Source organism: Cupressus sempervirens, chromosome 2 (assembly GCF_028749045.1).
Source record: "Cupressus sempervirens isolate cs-2001-9-10 chromosome 2, ASM2874904v1, whole genome shotgun sequence".
In the NCBI taxonomy this organism is placed as follows: domain Eukaryota; kingdom Viridiplantae; phylum Streptophyta; class Pinopsida; order Cupressales; family Cupressaceae; genus Cupressus; species Cupressus sempervirens.
Genome location: NC_143119.1, coordinates 487,307,034 through 487,314,758, shown reverse-complemented (window position 1 = coordinate 487,314,758; position 7,725 = coordinate 487,307,034).

Genomic DNA, 7,725 nt, shown 5'->3' with positions numbered 1-7,725 from the left:
ATGATGTCAAGTGTTGACAATGGTTTTCATGTACTAGAACCTCACCAAGTTTATCTTCAGAACCCAAGTACCTATAGCTGGGCTAACTTTGTGTATTTTGGTCAAACTTGTATTATAGTCAAGTTTGTTGAATTGTAAATTGGATTGGTATATATCTAATATATTGTATCACATCCAAAACATGATATGTGGAATATATCGAAGCATAAAATGTATAGAAGTGTAAAGTAAAAGGCTATAATAGTATAAGGAACATCAAACATTTATCTATCATAGAAAGGTGATCATTACACTCAAAGGAATCTCATTCAAAAAATAAAGTTTTAGATTAGAGATCATCCAATGGTTCATCATAATAGGTGGAATAGTTAAATCCTTTGACAAGATAGACATAACAATGTTTTGTAAATCTAATTATCGAGTGCATACTTCATTGTATGTTTGTAAATCCTTTTGCAAGGTGGACCTAGCAGTCCTTATTGCTCCTAATAGGGTAGATCATTAGAAGTGATTATTGTGATCCTTAACAGGCCAACTTTATACTGTAGTACTAAATCTTGTGCGTATCATCCCCACCTCAATTTTACCTTCTATTTGGAAGGTTTCTGGGTCACCATATTGTGTGTCAAAGTGTTATGAATGTTTTAATTTTTTTAGTTTTTCATGCACACAATTAGATTAGAATACACATGAAGGATTAATTGGTAAGTAAAATTTATGTATTATTGGTTACTGATTCACCCCTCCCCTCTTAGTAACATAGCCTATCTCATATATTTCCAATAACAGTTTCCATGAAAAGACATTGTAGATGATCAAGATAGAATGCAAGAGAAGAAAATAAATTATCAAAAATGGTGAAAGAATCTAATTAGAGGTCTCCATCTAAAGGAAAGATACATTTAAAGGAGATCATAGGCATATTTAAAGAAAATAGTAGTGGAAACCATCGAGGACTAAGGCTTAAAGATGATATTTAGATTGTGAGAATAAGCTAGAAGTAAGAACAAATGGATTTGATGGAGAGTGAACATTGAAAGATGTGGAGATGGTGAAAAAAATTGGTCAAAGGTGGTATGAATCTTTTTGAAAATGTATTGATGGTTGATATTTAATCCACACATCTACATGGCAAAGTTAACAAGTCAAATGGTTTAGAAGACTAAATCTAGATCGTCAATGAAGACCAAATCAAAAGATTATGTTTTCATGATGGTAATATAAGTATTCAATGATGCATCTCATCAACCATTAGATGAAAAGATATATCTACGCTTATCGCTATGTCGCTATAAAAAGTTGCATGAGGAATAGTCATGGTGAGATAGTGACAAGCTGACTATACCTATTAGGGGGACCAAACAGGTGAGACCTCCTTTTAGTCATGTGTAGTAATTAGTAAACATCAATGAGGATCATTGATCTCAAGAAACATCTATGTTTGTCACTTTTTCATTATGAAAAGATGAAAATGTTTTAATTATGATGATGTAGTGATGATTTGACATGTGGAACTAATGAACCCACACTACAAAGAAAATCAGTGAGTTAAGAACTTTAAATTATATTCGTCAAATAAAAATAACATCCATGGTCATCCCTATATCGTTATAAAAAATGTGAAGATTAATCATGGTGACATAGAGATAGAATGACATGTGTTTCTATGGGCCATTTCCTTTTGTGATTGATACAATTGTTAGACAAGCGCCAAGTGTATTCATTTGACTAGTTTGATACAAAAAAGAGCCAAGTTCTTAGGAAAGTCTTTTCATCATTAATCTATGGACTAATAGATGATTGTTGGTATGCCATTGTAAAAACTTGTACAATTAAAAACCATGGTGTCATAGCGACAAAGCAACACATATCCTACTGGGCCCATCACATTCTATGAGATACAGTTAAAACCTAGTCAAATAGTGTAAGGAAAAGAAAAGAAGGTCAAAATTATATTCTCCAAGCAATGGAATAGTGTCATCTATCTATCATGATGTGTATAGTAGGAAAGTGGACCCACATCACAAAGAAAATAGAGACTTACTATCTTTTATTGCTTTCAATAGATAAAAAAATGAATCAAAGCTTGTCATTATGTCGCTATAAAAAGTTGCCCGAATGTTAATTATAGTGACATGATGAAAGTTCAACATGTGTACACAAACAGGAACACTGAAGAAAATGAAAAGGAAGTTAAAAGGGTTTATAAAAAAAAATCTAAACAGTTAATTTGAGATTGATGATAAAAATTTAAATATCCACTGACCATCATATTATGAATTATATAGGTCTAGCATAAAAAAATAGAAGGTGAATAAAAATATGATTTTCTATAGGATTCTTGAGATTGCATGAAGCTAAATAATCATCATGTGTTTCCAAGAACACCATGAATTTAGAATCATTGATGGGGAAGATGCAACATGTTCATATCACTGGATAATTTCATGTTCTCTTTCTATATTGTGACTATTGCTCTACTTGAACTGAAGTATAATAGCAAACTATAAATATAACCTTATATTACAATACAAAGGTTACAAAACTTGATGGTGAATTTATCTATAATTCTATTTACCCTAGTTACTTGTCATGTTTTGTGGCCCACGCATAGAGTAGTTTTGTATTAATAGTTGAAAGATAATAATATATGATTCTATGAATAATTAGATGAATTCCATTTCACTTTGATGTTTGCAGTATAGTGATTCCATTTACTTTCTTTATATATGGTTTTGTTTCTTCTCTTGTTAGTTTCATAACATGCTAGATAGTTTCATTAAGAAATGAAAGATAAATGTGTATGAATCTATTATTTTTTGGTTGGATTCCATTTCATTCAATATTGATAGTGAAAGAAATATCATTTTCCCTATATGCATATCTCCTTCATTCCTCTTCCAATTCAAATGGTTAATCTACATTTAGAATAGAAGGGTTAGAAATATCAAGATAATCTACTCCTATCATTCCATTGAGTGTGATAGGTTATTCAAATCCATATTGCCTAAATTATTTATGCCTAAAAAAAAATTGGTTATCCTTTATTGCTCTTAGGTTAAGAGCTTATTATATCAAAACTTATGATCTCATAAAAACATATTCATTATATATCATTGCAAATTATAGGGAATTATACCTAATCATTTAGAGGGTAGTGATAGAATACATACACTAACCCATTTTTTGGTAAACATCCTTTTGTGTCTCAAAAAAATTGGGTATTTAAAGAGCCAAGTTGTAAGATCTAATAGGAGATCAAACTGTTAACCAAAAATTTTTAGCGACTCCTCTAGTGAGAATTCAAGTGAAAGCTCTAAACAATTTTACTTCATATTAATTTTCAATCTACTTCCATATATTCAAGTTGCAAGAAATGACTTGTGGTAGTTAGGTGTTTTCTATAAGAACTTAATACTAGTTTTATAGCCTCAACTTGCTAAAGAAAAGAAGCAAATCCAAAGTTGAAGGCTAGTAAAGATAAATTTAAAAAATTATTTTCTAGAACATTTGATACATCCTAGATTTCAAATATATTAGGAGTGCCAAGGAGAAAGGAAAGGTTGAACCCATATAGAAAGAGCTCCAGAAGGATAATTTTCCTATCCTAGAAGATCTTTGCAAAAGAGGAAGAATTCATGCAAGGGAATTTGTGACCAAGATACTTCAAGAAACTTACTTGTCTGTAGTAGTTCCTCCTTATAGAACATATAGAAGTCAATATTCTTCTCCTCCTATTGCTAAGATTTACATTCCTCCTATGTTTGATGTTTTGTTTTTGATTGGTGAAACACTCCCAGTTTCTGTTACTTTTCAGACAAACTAGAATATTATACTAGTAGCTATGGTACAACCATGGGGACATGCTATTGACCCTCTTATCCTTGGGGCTAATAATGATTTTCCAAGAGCATCAAGGAAGAACTTTCCAAAATTTAATGGTGATGGTACCACATCTACTAAACAACACTTAAGTGCTTTTTGTAAGGCTTATGTTGTAGTAAATCCTTAGCATGAGGATTTGGCTATCAAAATGTTTATTGATACTCTTGTAGACAATGTTGTTGATTGGTTTCAAGACCTACTTGCAAGATGCATCACAAATTGGATTACTATGAAACAAATTTTTGAGGAACATTATAAAAGTACAAAGGATGCACAAGTGTTGTTGTTGTAATTGGAATAGATAAAGAAAGAACCATTAGTTTCCATGAGAGATTTTAATGCTAAATTCAATAAACTCATCAAAATAATACTTGCTACAAGTTCACCTAAAAATGATAATAAGAATATTTTCTACATTAGCTCTATGCCTCCTAATTTGGCATATCAAATTAGAAGAGCCAATGTAGAAAAATTGCAAGTTGCCCAGACACTAGTTGTGGAGATGGAGGATGACATGATAGCCTCTATGAAGTGGAAAGGAGAATTCCAATTTGAATCCATGAGTAATATATCTAGTACTTCTAATAATATAGAATCCTTTCTTCAAAAAATTTCTAATGAACTCATTTTATTGAAGAAACAAATCAATAGGCCTACTCATTCTTTTCATCAACCTCATCAAGAAGATATTGAAACCCAAATAGAGGTAAAGCATTACAAATACCACCTATTCAATTGAGATTAGTAATTGAAGGTGCCCCAAAAAGATAAAATATATGAAATTTTCATCTAAGGGTAGATCATGATGGAGATACTTGTGCTAATATGATCAAATATAGGTAGATGATGGATAAAAAATAATAAACAATTAAATATCCTAAAATTAAGGATGATCATGCTCCTGGTGGTGACTATAAATTTTTTCTTAGAGTATCAATCAGATTCAAAAATAGGAGGTGACTATTTTCCTAATCTACAAGGACCTTAGTTGATCATAATAACCAGAGGTCAAAAGAATAGAAATTAGACTAACAATTTAGTTCTTGTCAAAAATAATGCACCATCAAATAAAATAGATAAAGATAGTGGCATAATAACTTCAACTTCACAAATGGAGTACAAAGGTAAATCAACTAATTCCTTTGACAACATATAATACTGTGAAGAGGTAAGAATCCAGATATCTCCATTGGATTACTTAAAGTCTAATCATGATCAATTGAAAATTTTAGTTGAGCATTGTAATAGTAAAGATGTAGGTCATACCAATATTAATGCTAATGTTGATCATCACAATGAAGCTAGGACTAGTGAAACTTCTTTGACTGATGAAGATTTTTCACTCCCTAAGTTGTTTAAAGAAGAAGAACCTCTTGTCTTGGCCATATGCCCAAATGAGAATCCAGATCCCTTCTACATTTCCCTATTTATCAATGGAAATAGATTGAGTAACAACATCATAGATTCAGGAGCATGTGATAATGTAATGCTCGAATTTGTAGAAAAAGCTTTAGGACTTCCACTGATAATTTTTTTTGGTAGATGTTATTTAATGGATACAAAACAAGTGCCTTTTCTTAGATAGATAAAAGATGCTCAAGTTCTCATTGCTGCTTACCCTATCGAAAGGCCAAAACTCACTATTCTAGTGGTAGACATGCCTACAAGTTATGGCATGATCCTAATTAGAAGTTTTTGCAAAGACATGGGGGATAGATAAAATTATATGGGTCTTGTGCCACTATCAAAGTTGGAGATAAAAAGTTGAAGCTAGAACTACAAGAGAAGGAAAAAATTATTATCTTGAAATTAGATGATCCTAGATCTCAAATATTTCATCATGAAATTTAGTTTGGTGATTATATATTATTCTCTAATACCCCTAATATGTTAGAAGAATCAAAACAAACTAAAGGTGATTATTTGTGGACTTTGGAATTTGATGGAAGTTTTGCTACTGTTGTTTCAGGTGCAGGAGTAATATTGACATCACCTAGTGGGAAAATGACCTTCTTGGCTTATAAGTTAGATTTCAAAAATATTAGCAATACTACAAAATATGAAGCCCTTCTCCTTGCTATAATGGTAACAAAAAAAAAAAGGAGTCAAGATACTCAAAGCTCAAGGAGATGCAAAGTTGGTGGTGAGACAAGTCAAAAAAAAATATACAGTAAGGAACTCAAGATTGAGAAGCTGTTGTAATAAGGCATGGGATGAAATTTAGGGTTTAGATACCTTTTCAATCATATCAATACCAAGGGAATTCAGTTCAAGATTTGATTCTTCTTTCGTAGCTTCTACATCATTGCGTTTACCATATCCTAATTTCAGAGTTCATGTTTATAAAGTAGTTCTATTTAGGCCTAATGTCCCTAGTAATGAAGATTCATTGGCAAGTGTTTAAATATGATAATCACATACTAAAATTCATTGAAGGGGAATATCCTTTTGAATGCTTATGTTTTGAAGACTAATATAAATGGGGATGATTCAGTGACTAGTGATAAAAGAAAAATAGAGCTTGATATGATTCAACTAAAAGGTAATAAGATTCTACCTCATCTAATCTCTTTAGAAAAACTTTTTGATGGGAATGATGCATACATAAAGAGAGAAAGAGATCAGAAAGGAAAAACCTATGGTGAATATGATGGAATCAAGATAGGGATAGAAGTCAGTCAAAAGATGATAAACATAGGAAATTGTTGCACACTAGAGGAGAGGGTAGAAATCAAAAAATTACTCATTGAATTTCAATATGCATTTTCTTGGAGCTATGAATAACTAAAGAATTCCATGGGTGGGTGTATATGTGAAAATGTGACCTCAGATCTTTCACCTACACTTCAACATGGTCATTATATGTGGATTCATCTTGGAATGAACATGGGATAGTTCATCCAAGAGGTTTGACAATGCAACCTATTGCCTTCTAACTAGAAGGATTTTGCCTATTTTCTCTCAAACTAAGATGCAAGCAACCAACCCTTTCTAGAACGAAGGATTTATGTGAACTATGATCATGCAAGTAATATATATGATGTGCAATTTATTCTATTAAACAATAAAATAAACTAAGCTAGATGACCTTAAAATACTAAGAAAAAGTACATATGAGAGCTATAAAAATGAGTATTTAGTTTGGCAGAAATTCAATATCATCAAAATCCAACCTCCATAATGAGGGATTGAGAGGCCCTTAAATTGAATCCAGGAATTGATCAACAATTAGGATCAATTTGGATGAACAATTAAGATTAGAGAGAAGATTTAGTTAAAATGGAAACTTCCTTGTGTAAGTGAAGTTGACTATTTCAAATCTAAGTGAGATGAGTAGTTAACTGAGCTTTTCATAAGTGTAAGAACAAGTTAACTAGATTGCTTCCAATTCAAGAGGTAGTTCACTCAGAGTTTCCATTTTAGAACTGAAGAGAAGATTTTGAAGATATTATTTAATTTAATAAAGTGAGATATGACATCATAAATGACTTTTTCATTTAATTGAATAATTTCATTTAATCAATTAAAGTAAGCATAATTATTAAATTAAATATTTTTAATTCCTTAGTACATTAGCCTTAGGATATAATTTAATTTAATCAAAGTACAAACACTTCAAATTAAATTAAATCTTAATCAAATAGGTTTAATGTGACTAATACAAGTCAATACTTAGGAATTGAATAGGTAGTCTAATTAATGTAGATTTAGGATTTTTTGCATTTGACAATTAAGTCAAGTACTGAAAATCAAAATAAGAACTGCCTAGTGACATAGGATTTTAGAATTGATCGAAAAAACACCAGAATTGATTAACATGGCAATGAGCCAATTTTGGGG